We start from the raw sequence: 14,237 nt of genomic DNA on the forward strand, positions 1-14,237 counted from the left end.
AGATAGAGAGAGAAGTTGAACATTATTTGAATTATTCTATTCAAAAGGAAATAAGAACTTCATTAAAGGGTGCTTAATTCACAAAGTCAAAATACATATATCCAAATATTGTCTTACAAAATTAGTCAAGCACACCATTGACTCAATATTAAGATTTTCTATATTTGGTGAAGAAAATGAAGTTAAACAAAAGGTACCATAGCCATTTTTTAAGAACCAACAAGGTGTGTGCAAGTGTTAATAGATCGTGTTTCAAATCCATACTAAAAATCAATCAACAAAATCACTCGGTTTTTACTATTAGATAAATGAATTGAAAGTTGCACTACCTTTCATTCTTCAAAAATGCCAAATTGACATGTAGTGTGTTCAAAATCTATCTCGTCTTTGTACTAAATGAGCACATCACCATCTATATTACATTCTTTCATACCACTATCAGTTCCACAGGCAGATCTTACATTTTTAACCATGTCAGCAAAGTATTTAACATACTTGTCCTGAATTAAAAAATTAAGGCATAAATATACTAAATTTTGAGTTCACCTCAGATAGCCATTTTCAAATGTATCTTATACTTCCATCAGGTAGTTCAGATCCATTGACTTCCAATCAACCTTTTAGCAAAAGTAAAAAATCATCAATGTTGTAAGAATTGTTCACAAACTAAAACCAAATTTTGTATGCAAAAAAATAAAATTAAAAAATTAAAATAATAATAATTAAAATTAAAATTAAAAAAGCTCCCATGCCTTAACACTATTTAGCTTAATTGGCTCAAGATATTATTTAAATTATTGGCCCCAAACTAGAACCTTACAAGGAAATCAGAGTAAGAAAAAAACAAGCAAGGTTGTTAGAAAACCATAGCTGTAGGAAACAGTGAATAATAATTAACATTAAAGTAAAAAATGTTTAAAGAGGATTATTGCTGTAGAGGAAATACGACCATATATTTACTTTGTCAAGAAATGTGTGAACAAGGTAAGGTAGCGCATGGATGTAGATGGCGTGTGGGTGCGTGCATGCATGGTGTATGTGTGTGAGAAATAACTAAGAGTCAATATTCAACAATAAATTTGTATCCCGGTGTAGTGATGATATAGGATTATACCATGCCAAATTTCTAAAAAACATAAATTTAGAACAATATTTTGAGCAACAACATGGTTCAAATTTTACAACAATGATAACAATAAAATATTTAAGTTTGCTGAGTGAGTTTTGTTATTTCACAAAGTACAAAATCACTTCTGAACATTGTACATACATGTTCTTCAAAATTATATGTTTTGCACACTTTTGGACAAATAAATAGTCGACGTTTGTGAGTCTCTTTTAACCTTAACCAATCATCCCAATAAGAGAAAATTTATGTAAAGAAAATGTTCAATGAACAACAAACTATGACTCAATACACCACAAGGATATGCTTTTGGCCACTTTGAAGAGAGTTCATCCCATGTAGATTTAGCCAGCATCCACCCAAGTCCAAGGAAAAAATCTAAATGGTAAAGCATGTCCGCAAAGTGTAGCATAAAGCTGATTAGAGAATAGTTTCTTACGATTTCTGATTTAAAGAATAATTTTTATACGATGCAACATTCATTTGCCTGCCATAATCAAGTAAACTAATTTCAATCCAAACATAAAAGTTATCATGCCTTTACAAGAACTTTGGAAGCAAAAATCTTCAGAGTTAACTTTTTTTTGATAGGTCAGTTAAGGAGACTTGAACTGGAATCTATGGAAGGAATACAGACCTAAGCCCCTGAGAAGTCCCTAGGGGACAAAAAATCCTTGGAGTTACTACAAAATGACTAATAATTGTAACCTTTATGCAGGTTTATCAGTCAGCTTTACATTTGGTTCTAGAAGAATAATTATTTACCGATACAAGCTCCAAATGAACTTATAATGATCCTGCACAAACTGCTTTCGTTCATCGTCATTCCATGAAGAAACAACCACAATGGACCTATTTTGGATTCATACAAACGAAAGCAAAAAGATAGTTAGAGGTTGTGGACTTTGATCTTGACCTTCAAATAATGAAATGTACTTCATAATAGGACTCACTTATCACTTTCAAAGAGTGATGAGTGAGTCCTCTATTTGGAATGCATGCTTGGATAAATGATTGAGTGCTTGTTGCACACACTCACTTATGTATATGTTGTTGCACAACTGCCCTTGAACTACACTAATCTGATTCCTTGTAATCAAGGATATGTAGGCAACCTACGAGTTCAATCACTTGCATAAATGTATGGCACTGCCTAAAGCCTTAGGGTCATGTCAACTGAGATGGTCTCGAATTTTTGACATTTGTTTCTCATCACTTCATGATTGTTTGAGATTTGTTAAAGAGGGGCAACTATAGACACCTCATTTTGACTGACCCTAAGACTTTGGGCTCTTGTAGACTTCCCGATGATGAAATGGTAAATTACTTCATCTTTAGAATGTTCAAGGATATTTGGAGTTGTTGTATAAACTTGTTTTGACCAAAAATAGACTTTTTGCAAAAATGACCATTTTACTCCTGAGCTCATTTTTGGCTGAAAATCAACCTTTTAACCCCGAGAAAGAGAGAAGTCTAGTTGTGCTTCGATCAATCATTTTTTCCAATATTAGTGGCCGATTTTATAAAAAAAAATATTAATCAGAATGCAATTCGGGCTTACTTGTTCTGCAAGCAAGCCAAAGGCATAGGACCTCGTGCTTGTGCATGCTTGTATGGCACGTGAACCAAGGAAATTGATGTGTGCTCATGTTAGCTGTACATGCCCACGAGATTCATGCTTGTACACATTGGTTGTGCGTGTGCATGAGACTAGTGCATATGTACATCAAAGCGTTGGAGAGCCAGGTATGGAAACTCAATCTTAGTGCATTTTTGGAGGGAACAACGGAGGGAGAGGTGATGAAACCCTTGAAGAGTTCTAGAGCCTCCTTCTAGCTTTATAAATAGAGCCTCTCCCATTCTCTTTCAAGGGGTTGAAAACTTGGAGTGATTCTTGAGTTTTAGTGAGCCAAACACCCTCTCTTTTTCCTTATTTGCCTTAGCCATGAAATCTCCTCACTCTCCTAGCAACTCTAAGCCTCTAAAAACACCTAAAGACTGAAGCTCTTGAACCCTAACTTGGAATTAAAGTTTGAGGAAGGCTTACAATCAAGGAACTTGATTTTTCTTGCATTCTTTTTCGTGAGTTCTTTAGTTGATTAAACCAGTAGGTAAAACATCTTTACCTCTCTTATGTCAGTACCTTTTTTTCTTTACTTTTTAGTTTTGATTCTTGTTAGGTCGTTAGCTTACTATCTCATTCATGTAGTCTATTAGTTTTACCATTTTTTCAGTTATTCTCTCATGTTCTTCTCTCTATCTTGTTAGAACCACATGTTTTCTAGTTTTTATTTAATCATGTAATGTTCATGCACGAGCCCGGTTTGATCATCATGTAGTATTTGTTAGTTGTCTTTTTTGCATAGTAATCATGTTAGTAGCCTCAAACTAGGCTTAGGATTTCATTTTGTATATATTAGTTGCATGATTAGGTTATGTTTATTTCAAGTATCACATATGAGACGCGTAAGTGGGCATCCGGGTAAGTTCATCTCTTCTTCCTTGGCATGTGCATGTCCTTGTTGCATTACTCTTTAAAGAATCAAAGTCTATATGCAAAATTGTGTATTTTATATGTTTTCATGAATATTGTGTATTTTAGTTTATGTTTATGGCCATGAATTGTTAAAATCCATTTTTAATGAAAAATCACGGCTTGTGAAAATATGGCTTTATTAATTCAATCTAAAATATATGATATTAATTTTTACTTCAATAACATAGTTTTAGGTTAGTTAAAGGTTTTAGGGCCTAAAATGAATTTACGTGAATAATTAACCACTAAAATCATAAAACATAGAGTGAGTAGAGGCCAATCTTTAGATTAGGCAAAATGGGATGCTTCCATGTAAATGACCATTTTCTTTTGTACCTAAGCTCTCGAACCCAATTTTTTTTTTTTTTTTTGGTTATGACGGACTAAGTCTTAATTTAGTTTTCATCGTTAAAAGTTTCTTAATTCTCCTTTAAAATTAAGTGGTGACTCTTTGTTGGTCAAAGTAAGTCGGTATGGGATGCATGCCTTAGACTCGAAAAAGGCACGACACCCTCACTTATGCAGTGTTGTTTTGGTTCTGGCCACTCATACGGTGGGTTTGGCTGCACGTGCGGCCATCAAGCAGAACTTCGGGTTGAAGGTGTTCTTGATGTTCTAACTTAATTTTCTCCATCCTAAAGCCTCAAATCTTGCTATATGATGTGCTAGAACATAAATATATGATGTAGATTAGTAGTTCTTTTGATTTCTCTTCTTTTTCTTTTTCTTTTTCTTCTTCTTCTTCTTCTTCTTCTCCTTCTCCTCTCACGAACTCTAGCTCTCTTTATTCTTCTCTTTTATTTTATATGAATTAATTGGTTTAAGTGTTTCACTAATTATTCCATTAGCTTAATTAATCATGATTAGTTGTAATTAATCATATTTAGTTCTTAATTATCATTAGCCTAATTAGTCTCGCTTAGGCTTAGTTAATCTCGCTTAACTTACGCTAACCTCACTTAATTTTTAACAAAGTGTTCAAAGGGCTCCATTCATTAAATTAAAACCATTAATCTCCTCAATTAAGGATTCTAAGATTTCTAGATATTCAATATTCAAGTTTAAAGTTGTCCCCTATCTCTAAAATGTTCTTCCAAAATTCTACACCAAAGTTTCTTATCTAGGCATAAGCATTCCTAAGTTCTTCATCATTGGTACTCTTTCTTAAGGTCTTTTATTCGCGCTTGGCATTAAGTTTTTTATTACAATATACTCTCTGCTTCTAATTTTCTATTCTTAACATATACACTTATTAAGTTGTCTATCTGTTATATTCATCTTCTAAGTTGTTGTCTTAACAAATTGTATCTCTACTTCTAATCAAATGTAAGGTAATTAGATCAAGGTAAGTGAAAAATCTAGAAATCTCCTAGATATTGATTTGTGATTATGTAACAATTTTAAGCAGTATATAACAATCCCAATCAAACAATCAAGACAAATCAACACAACGATTTTAATGTGGAAAAAACCACAATTGGACACCTCCAACTGTGATTAAAAAACCACGGGCAACAGCCACAAAACAGTCCACTAAGAAGATTTAAAGGAATTACACAGGTATACTCTCAATTACCTAGCGAATCCACGCCTAATTGAACCAACCTCTATGCGCCTCTTCCAACCCGTCTTCACCTCGGAATTGTCTTTACGATGAGCCACCCCAGAATCCACCAAAGCTTCAGGCTCGAATTCTTCAGAATCTACCGAAGAACAACTCTCTCTTTCGTAGAACAAACAAAACTTTTGATGTATACTCTTTAAAACATGAGTTGAATACTCAATCAAAACATTAAAGAAAACTAACAAAATATCCCCAGATATAAACCTTAAGAACCAAAAAGAAGATCTGGAGGAATTAAATAGTTTTGGGAGAAAACCAACTATTTATAGAAAATCCAAAAGTAATCCTAGTTTTGGAAGAAATCCAATTACTTATAGAAATCCAAAAGTAATCCTAATTTTAGAAGAAAATCAACTTCTTAAAGAAATCCTTATCAAACGGGATTGCCAATAATAAAACCTAACAATCCCCCCCTTTGGCAATGCCGTGACAAAACACACATAACAAATAAAATCCTAAACACCCCAACCCATTACAGCCAACAAAAACCAACTTCTTTCTTAAGGTCATGATCTGCAAAACAGCTATTAGTGCCACAATCTCCAAAACAATTATTAGTCCCACAAGAATATAAGAAAAAACAATAAACATTGGACAAGATTATCTTGAAACATGAGATGGAAAACATGAATAGATGAAAATTAAGACTCATGAAAAACAACTCTCAAACAACAAAAGCAATATCATAAGCCAACAACAAAAGCAAGATCATAAACCAACCCAAGTCAAGATGAACCAAACTCCCCCTCACTAAAAGCAACCACAAACACTGAAAACAATGAACAAGAAGAAAACGACAAAAATAATATGGTGGAGCAATCCAGAAATTTCAGATTAGTACCTTAAAACACACAAGACTATCCAAGAAGCACCATTACAAGAAAACACAATGTGCGCAGTCTCTAGAAGATTCCTCATAAAAGAAAGTGATGCATTATGTGAAAAGTATAGATCCCATGATAAAAGTGTGTGTGTGACTCTTGGAGTTCGACAAACATTAGATTCAATCCTAGTAGTGATCTGAAAGTTGAACCTCCGACAAGAGAATCTAAGCACAACAAAGGAAAGTCAAACCACTAGGAATCAAGGGGTATTTGGTGAGTAAAGGCGGAGGCTCCCCCTCAATCAATGAATCCTTTATTTTTTCCTTTTTTTCCACATCTTTTTCTTTTCTTTCTTTTGCACATCTTTTTTTTTTTCTTTCTTTTGCACATTTTTTTCTTTCTTTTTCACACTCATTGGCGGCTGACAGGCTCAAGAGTATGGAAACCGAACCAGAGAAGCATGGATATAATAAAGATGGCCTGGTTGGTGACTCTGAGGTAGCCTTTTTCTCATGCTTGGACTACAAAGAATAGAGGGGAAAGCCGTGGAGATGCAAAAAGATGGTAGGTGGTTAAGAAACTCAACATCACCCATGATATGCTAGTATAGGTCAAATCCTCTAGAAACGCTAATGATCAATGACAGAAGTCCATAGAGAAAAAATAATCACTAAGGTGGAAGACTCCAAAATTTGCTAATCCAAGAGTGTGTACAGAATGAGACATACTAATCAAAAAACACACACTCCAAAACGAGTAATGACCACAGAAAACATACATATATTAACATGTAATGGATATTCTCATCAATTCCAATATGCAACAAGGACCACTCAAAAATTTCAAGCTTGCAAAACCATACTACGAAAAAAATTTTGGGATTTTTTTTTCTTTTTTTTTTAAAAAAAAGCAAGCCAAAAAAAAAAAAAAAAACATGCACACTTTTTTTTTTCATTAAAAAAACACATAGAAACCCAAAAACTAAAAAAAATAAACAAATTAACACAAGTCAAGTTTTCTCACCCAAACCGCTTTAGTATGAACAAAGTTATAAGCATTGCGGCTCTTGGGTGGTGTTTTGACATTGTGGTTCCGTTTGCTTTCAATGAGAACCCGTCTTGACATGGTTTCTAGCTTCTTATGCCTAGGTCTAGGAAAACACAGCCTCTGTTCATGTTTGGTTTCAAGTAAATCAAAATAGCAAAGTTTATTATGACCCTTAACCTCCTTATGACCAATGAAGTGTCTCCTACCCCATGAGATGTTAGAATTTCTTCCATCTCTATGAGACACTCTCCCATGCAACTTATAACAATAAGGGCGAATATGACCATGCATACCACAATGATGACAAATAAAAACAGGGTATACCTTCTTTTCTTTTACCTTACCAACTCTAGGAAGTTTGAGAAGTCTATCCTTACGTTGAATTTTTTGTTCTCCCTTTCCTTGAGTTCTTGTATCATGAGATGTTGAAGCATTCTGTTTTTGCTCTTTCTTACCACCGAAGCAAATGCCACTCTTGTCAGAACAGATTTGTTGAGACCCAATGATATTGTCCAAAGTCTTTGATCCTTTGTTCCAAAGACCAATGGTAACCATAGCACACTTGAGTTCTTCCCCTTTCTTGATCATTAGTTCTTCCAAAGCAACTTGAGACATCTTGAGAGTTTTAATTTTTTCTTCATATGTTGCATAGATTTGCTGTAGCTCATTCCTCTCTGTCTCACAAGTCAATAGTTTTGCACAAAGAGTTTGTCGATCATCAGCTATCTTGATGGCATCAATCCTGGCCTCGGAAATCTCCTCCTTAAATTTGACATTCTCATTTTCACATGCTTTGAGTTTCTTTGTGAGTTTGTCATTTAATTTGAATAAGTTAAGAGACTCCTTATATAACTTTTCATAAGCTTGCTCAAGCTCTTCATCATCACTCTCCAAGGATTCGTCAAGTAGGGGTGGTTGAACCATAGAATTTCCCTCACGAATTGAATCCATTATCACAAATCAAACAAGATCTCGTTCTAAAAGAATTTTTTTTTAAAAAAAATAGAACGACCTGCTTTGATACCAATTGAAAAATCTAGAAATCTCCTAGATATTGATTTGTGATTATGTAACAATTTTAAGCAGTATATAACAATCCCAATCAAACAATCAAGACAAATCAACACAACGATTTTAACGTGGAAAAAATCACAATTGGACACTTCCAACTGTGATTAAAAAACCACGGGCAACAGTCACAAAACAATCCACTAAGAAGATTTAAAGGAATTACACAGGTATACTCTCAATTACCTAGCGAATCCACGCCTAATTGAACCAACCTCTATGTGCCTCTTCCAACCCGTCTTCACCTCGGAATTGTCTTTACGATGAGCCACCCCAAAATCTACCAAAGCTTCAGGCTTGAATTCTTCAGAATCCACCGAAGAACAACTCTCTCTTTTGTAGAACAAACAAAACCTTTGATGTTTTGATTGAGTATTCAACTTTTGAAAAAAAAAAAAAAAACATGCACAGTTTTTTTTTCATTAAAAAAAACACACAGAAACCCAAAAACTAAAACAAATAAATAAATTAACACAAGTCAAGTTTTCTCACCCAAATCGCTTTAGTATGAACAAAGTTGTAAGCATTGCGGCTCTTGGGTGATGCTTTGACGTTGTGGTTCCCTTTGCTTTCAATGAGAACCCGTCTTGACATGGTTTCTAACTTCTTATTCCTAAGTCTAGGAAAACACAGCCTCTGTTCATGTTTGGTCTCAAGTAAATCAAAATAGCAAAGTTTATTATGACCCTTAACCTCCTTATGACCAATGAAGTGTCTCATACCCCATGAGATGTTAGAATTTCTTCCATCTCTATGAGACACTCTCCCATGCAACTTATAACAATAAGGGCGAATATGACCATGCATACCACAATGATGACAAATAAAAACAGGGTATACCTTCTTTTCTTTTACCTTACCAACTCTAGGAAGTTTGAGAAGTCTATCCTTACGTTGAATTTTTTGTTCTCCCTTTCCTTGAGTTCTTGTATCATGAGATGTTGAAGCACTCTGTTTTTGCTCTTTCTTACCACCAAAGCAAATGCCACTCTTGTCAGAACAGATTTGTTGAGACCCAATGATATTGTCCAAAGTCTTTGATCGTTTGTTCCAAAGACCAATGGTAACCATGGCACACTTCAGTTCTTTCTCTTTCTTGATCATTAGTTCTTCCAAAGCAACTTGAGACATCTTGAGAGTTTTAATTTTTTCTTCATATGTTGCATAGATTTGCTGTAGCTCATTCCTCTCTGTCTCACAAGTCAATAGTTTTGCACAAAGAGTTTGTCGATCATCAGCTATCTTGATGGCATCAATCCTGGCCTCGGAAATCTCCTCCTTAAGTTTGACATTCTCACTTTCACATGTTTTGAGTTTCTTTGTGAGTTTGTCATTTAATTTGAATAAGTTAAGAGACTCCTTATACAACTTTTCATAAGCTTGCTCAAGCTCTTCATCATCACTCTCCGAGGATTCGTCAAGTAGTGATGGTCGAACCATAGAATTTCCCTCACGAATTGAATCCATTATCACAAGTCAAATAAGATCTCGTTCTAAAAGAATTTTTTTTTAAAAAAAATAGAACGACCTGCTTTGATACCAATTGAAAAATCTAGAAATCTCCTAGATATTGATTTGTGATTATGTAACAATTTTAAGCAGTATATAACAATCCCAATCAAACAATCAAGACAAATCAACACAACGATTTTAACGTGGAAAAAACCACAATTGGACACCTCCAACTGTGATTAAAAAACCACGGGCAACAGCCATAAAACAATCCACTAAGAAGATTTAAAGGAATTACACAGGTATACTCTCAATTACCTAGCGAATCCACGTCTAATTGAACCAACCTCTATGTGCCTCTTCCAACCCGTCTTCACCTCGGATTTGCCTTTACGATGAGCCACCCTAGAATCCACCAAAGCTTCAGGCTCGAATTCTTCAGAATCCACCGAAAAACAACTCTCTCTTTTGTAGAACAAACAAAACCTTTGATGTATACTCTTTAAAACATGAGTTGAATACTCAATCAAAATATCAAAGAAAACTAACAAAATATCCCCAGATATAAACCTTAAGAACCAAAAAGAAGATCTGGAAGAATTAAATAGTTTTGGGAGAAAACCAACTATTTATAGAAAATCCAAAAGTAATCCTAGTTTTGGAAGAAATCCAATTACTTATAGAAATCCAAAAGTAATCCTAATTTTAGAAGAAAATCAACTTCTTAAAGAAATCCTTGTCAAACAAGATTGCCAATAATAAAACCTAACAGTAAGTATTCAACCACGTCACGTATAAATACTTCTGATTTGGCACATGTTTACTTTCTAAATTGAAGAGGTGACTACTTCCTAAGTCTGAACAGTTAACAATAAAATTCACATGTTCAAAACTTTCTAGTTAGTACTCATTTCTAAGCTTCACTTTAGGTATTTTATGTAATAAGATAGTTAATTTGACTTAGGACATTCAAAATTGGATAATAATATGGTTGTGGCACATGGAATTATTTGAGGTGTTACACAGAGGATTCTTAAGATTTTGAGGGTGGGCAAGTTTTGAAGGTTTTGAAGTGTGTGGGTGGTGATGAAGGTGTGTACTCTCATACACCCTATCTTATGATTAAGTGGGTATGTGGGCTTAATTGTAAGATGGGATGTCCTAAAATAATTGATGTCCTTTTTAATAATTTCATTTGAGGTTATTATTGTAATTAAAATATATATATAAAAAAAATGAGGGGTTCAAAATAATAAGTGGAGTGCTAATAGCAACACTCTATTTAGAACACAACCCCTCAGTTACATTTTAGGAGAGAGAATAAATTATTTTGTTCATTGACTTTGGTTTTATTTTGATCAAAGCAATAACAATTGGACTAAATTCATACAATTTGAAAAATCGTAGACAAAATTAATGCAATTATGTCGATCCATTTTGTGGCAAGATCTGCAGCATGTTGGGGCTGTGAGTTTAGTCCGCTCCTTTATATAAAAAAAAAATATAAAGAATAAATTAACGAGGGATGTTAGGAACTCCAAATAATCTATCAAATTTTTTACCAAACCTCTCACAACATCCATGTGTGTTTGTGTGAGACACACACATGGATGTTGTGAGAGGTTTGGTAAAAAATTTAGTAAATTATTTGGAATCATTTTCCTAAATTAACATGAGAGGGATTACGTGTAATTTGCTCCTTTTTATACCAAAAACATAAACCACGTTTAGTTTATAACAAACTTAGATCCAAATTTTACATAAAACATGATATTAAGCCATGTTTTGGGCTAGATGTTACCGATCCCTAACATGATATTGGGCTACAGGACCAATAGGTAGTGTTGAATTTGATCCATTGGGCCATGTTTTGGGCTGGATGTTGGAAAAATGGAGACTTGGTGGGCTTTTCAACATGATCAGTTCAGGGCAGGCCTTGGGTACTGCTTTCCAACATGATTCAGTCCAGCAAGAAGGTTGATTAATGTGTGCAATTGGGACCGACTTGACCAGAGCAACTTGACTGCACTTTAAATTTTTTTAAGATTTGGATAGTATATTTTTGAATGCAAAATGTTTGAGGTTTATAAAATCAGTGGCTCGGCTCGAAACTTGTTTTGGCTTGTTTTGCGCCCAAACGACCTTGTTTTGACAGTTTCGAGCCATTCGAGTCACTGAATTTCGAGCCACCAACCATTGCTGTTTTTGAATTCATGTGAATATGGCAAAAAATCAAAAAAAATCAAAAAAATCAAAAGATGAAATTAAATTTAGATCGGGCTTGAATAAAGATATCGGATAGCTCGAAGCTCGAATTGTATGTGTAAAAATATAAAATATGCATATAAATTATTCATCATCCGATAATATTAAAATAATATGGGTCATCAAGCCATATTCACTTATCATATGCACAATTAATACAACACAAAACCTAACATTTATTTTCTCACTTTGAAATAACAAAAATTACTGTAGTAGAACAATGGTTCCTCAATTCTTATCTCTTTATCCTCTCCGTCGCTCTCTATCCTCCCCATCTCTTTCTATCATCATATAAATTATTTATTTTTATGTTTTTAAAAATTTGACTTATCTGGTTCCAATTTTTTGAATTTAATTTTTCATATATATATATTTTTATTTTTAGTGATTTTTTTTTAATATTTTAAGCAATTTTTTTACTTTCTAGATATTCAAAAATAAATTAATAAATACACAAGAATAGGAAAATGTATTGAATTTTCATATTTGTTTTGTATTTTTGGTATTTAGTGATTTTTTTAAAGATTTTTTCCCAAATATTTTACTATTTAATTGTATTTATATTGAGTGTATCTAAAAAGTAAAAAAATTTCTTAAAATATTAAAAAAATTCACTAAAAATGAGAAAAATATGAAAAATACAAAATATAATTTTTAGAAAATTGAACTCAGAAAATTAGAACCAAAATAAGGTGAATATGATCTAACTCTGACAAATTAATTAGCCTAGGTGCCAAGAAAAAACAAGATCAAATATATGGACAATTTTGTTAATTAGGGCAGTTAAGATCTAACCTGAATTTAATTATTATGCTCAATTCGAACTTAAGCAGACAAATTCAAACCTAGATTTACTTTAAAAATATGGAATAAATTTTGAATAACCTCATGTAATTTCCAAAGTAGCCCTCGCATGAGTCCAGATCCTCTCTAGCCAGTGTCTCCCGCCATTCTTCCTATCAACGACCAGGATTTGGCCACGTCACTTTGGGCAAAAGCTACGGCTTAGATTAGATGCTTGCTAATAAAATAATAATAATAAAAACATTTGAATTTCATTTCATTCAACACAGCAAAAAGCTTCCCTCCTATTTACTTCTTCCCTCCCTCTTCGAAGCTCTAGTGAACAATGATTAGCGGCAAATCCAAGTCGGCGGTGAACATCGACGATCTTTCCTTCTCTCCCTCTATCTTATTGACAATGTAAATTTGCATCAGATCAACAAACCCAACTGAGAGCTGAAGCAGCATAGGCTCAGATGTTCAAATCTCTAAATAAGAAAAAGCACAGACAAAGTTGAAAATTTGCAAGCAATGGGAGTCTTTTTGACTAGGTCCTAAATCTGGAAATGGGTTTGTTCTATAGAGCTGAAGAACTGAAGATTCAAATGAAAAATTAGAAAAATCCCACAAAAACAACAGAAATCTATGCCTAATAGCCTAAACTCTAACAATGACTTCAGATTTATCACTGACCAATAAGCAAAAAAATAGATTCACTGTTTTCATTTTCATAAAAAAAACACTAAAATTAATTTAGTGAAAAATAGAACCCAAATTATATAAACTGAAAAGGAGCAACTGGGTCTACTCCAAATCTGAAAATGGAGTCAAAAAACAAAACTAGAGCCAGTAAGAAAAGCAAAAAAAGATCAGATTTTTAGAAGATTTACATCTTCAAGCTCTCCAAACCCAAAAATGAAATTGAAAAGGAGATAAGAGCTAATGTAGATTAGCAGAAAAAGAAAGAGATTTAGTAGGGCACTTACTTGTCCAATCTCTTCAGCATTGATGACGACAAACTCATTCCTATTATGTGAACCAGCAACGAGTCGTCCATTGGTATCTTTTTTTTTTTTATTTTTATTTTTTTTATTAGCAAGCATCTGATTTGAGCTGTAACTTTTGCCCAAAGTGACGTGGCCAAATCTTGGCCGTTGACAGGAGGAATGGCTGGAGACACTAGCTGGAGAGGATCTGGACTCGCCCTCGCATAACATTCCCAACCTAGAAGAGTCACTTTTGAAGTATGGTCACTTGTCTCCCCCCCATGAAGAAAGGGTAGACTTGTCCACTTCCAGGATTTATTATAGTAGAACAAAGCCTATACTACTCGAGCATTCTCTAGTAAGGGTAGTCGCGATTTGGTTGCGGTCGGGGAACTTCCAATCTGCTATTCGTCCACTAGATTGGCGAATTGAAAAAAAATCAATCTGCATCCGTCCATTGGATGGACGGATGTAGATTAAATGGATTGGCGGATGGATGTGAATTGGTTTGGCGGTTTAAACTCTT

At 33.9% G+C, this 14,237-nt stretch overlaps 1 pseudogene; it reads right to left on the reverse strand.

Moving 5' to 3' along the window:
- Positions 1-332: 332 nt before the first annotated feature.
- On the reverse strand, positions 333-13,782 carry LOC114267574 (alpha-1,3-mannosyl-glycoprotein 2-beta-N-acetylglucosaminyltransferase-like; annotated as a pseudogene).
- Positions 13,783-14,237: the final 455 nt, after the last annotated feature.

The sequence above is a fragment of the Camellia sinensis genome, chromosome 8 (assembly GCF_055761805.1).
Source record: "Camellia sinensis isolate YWXY chromosome 8, ASM5576180v1, whole genome shotgun sequence".
Lineage (NCBI taxonomy): Eukaryota > Viridiplantae > Streptophyta > Magnoliopsida > Ericales > Theaceae > Camellia > Camellia sinensis.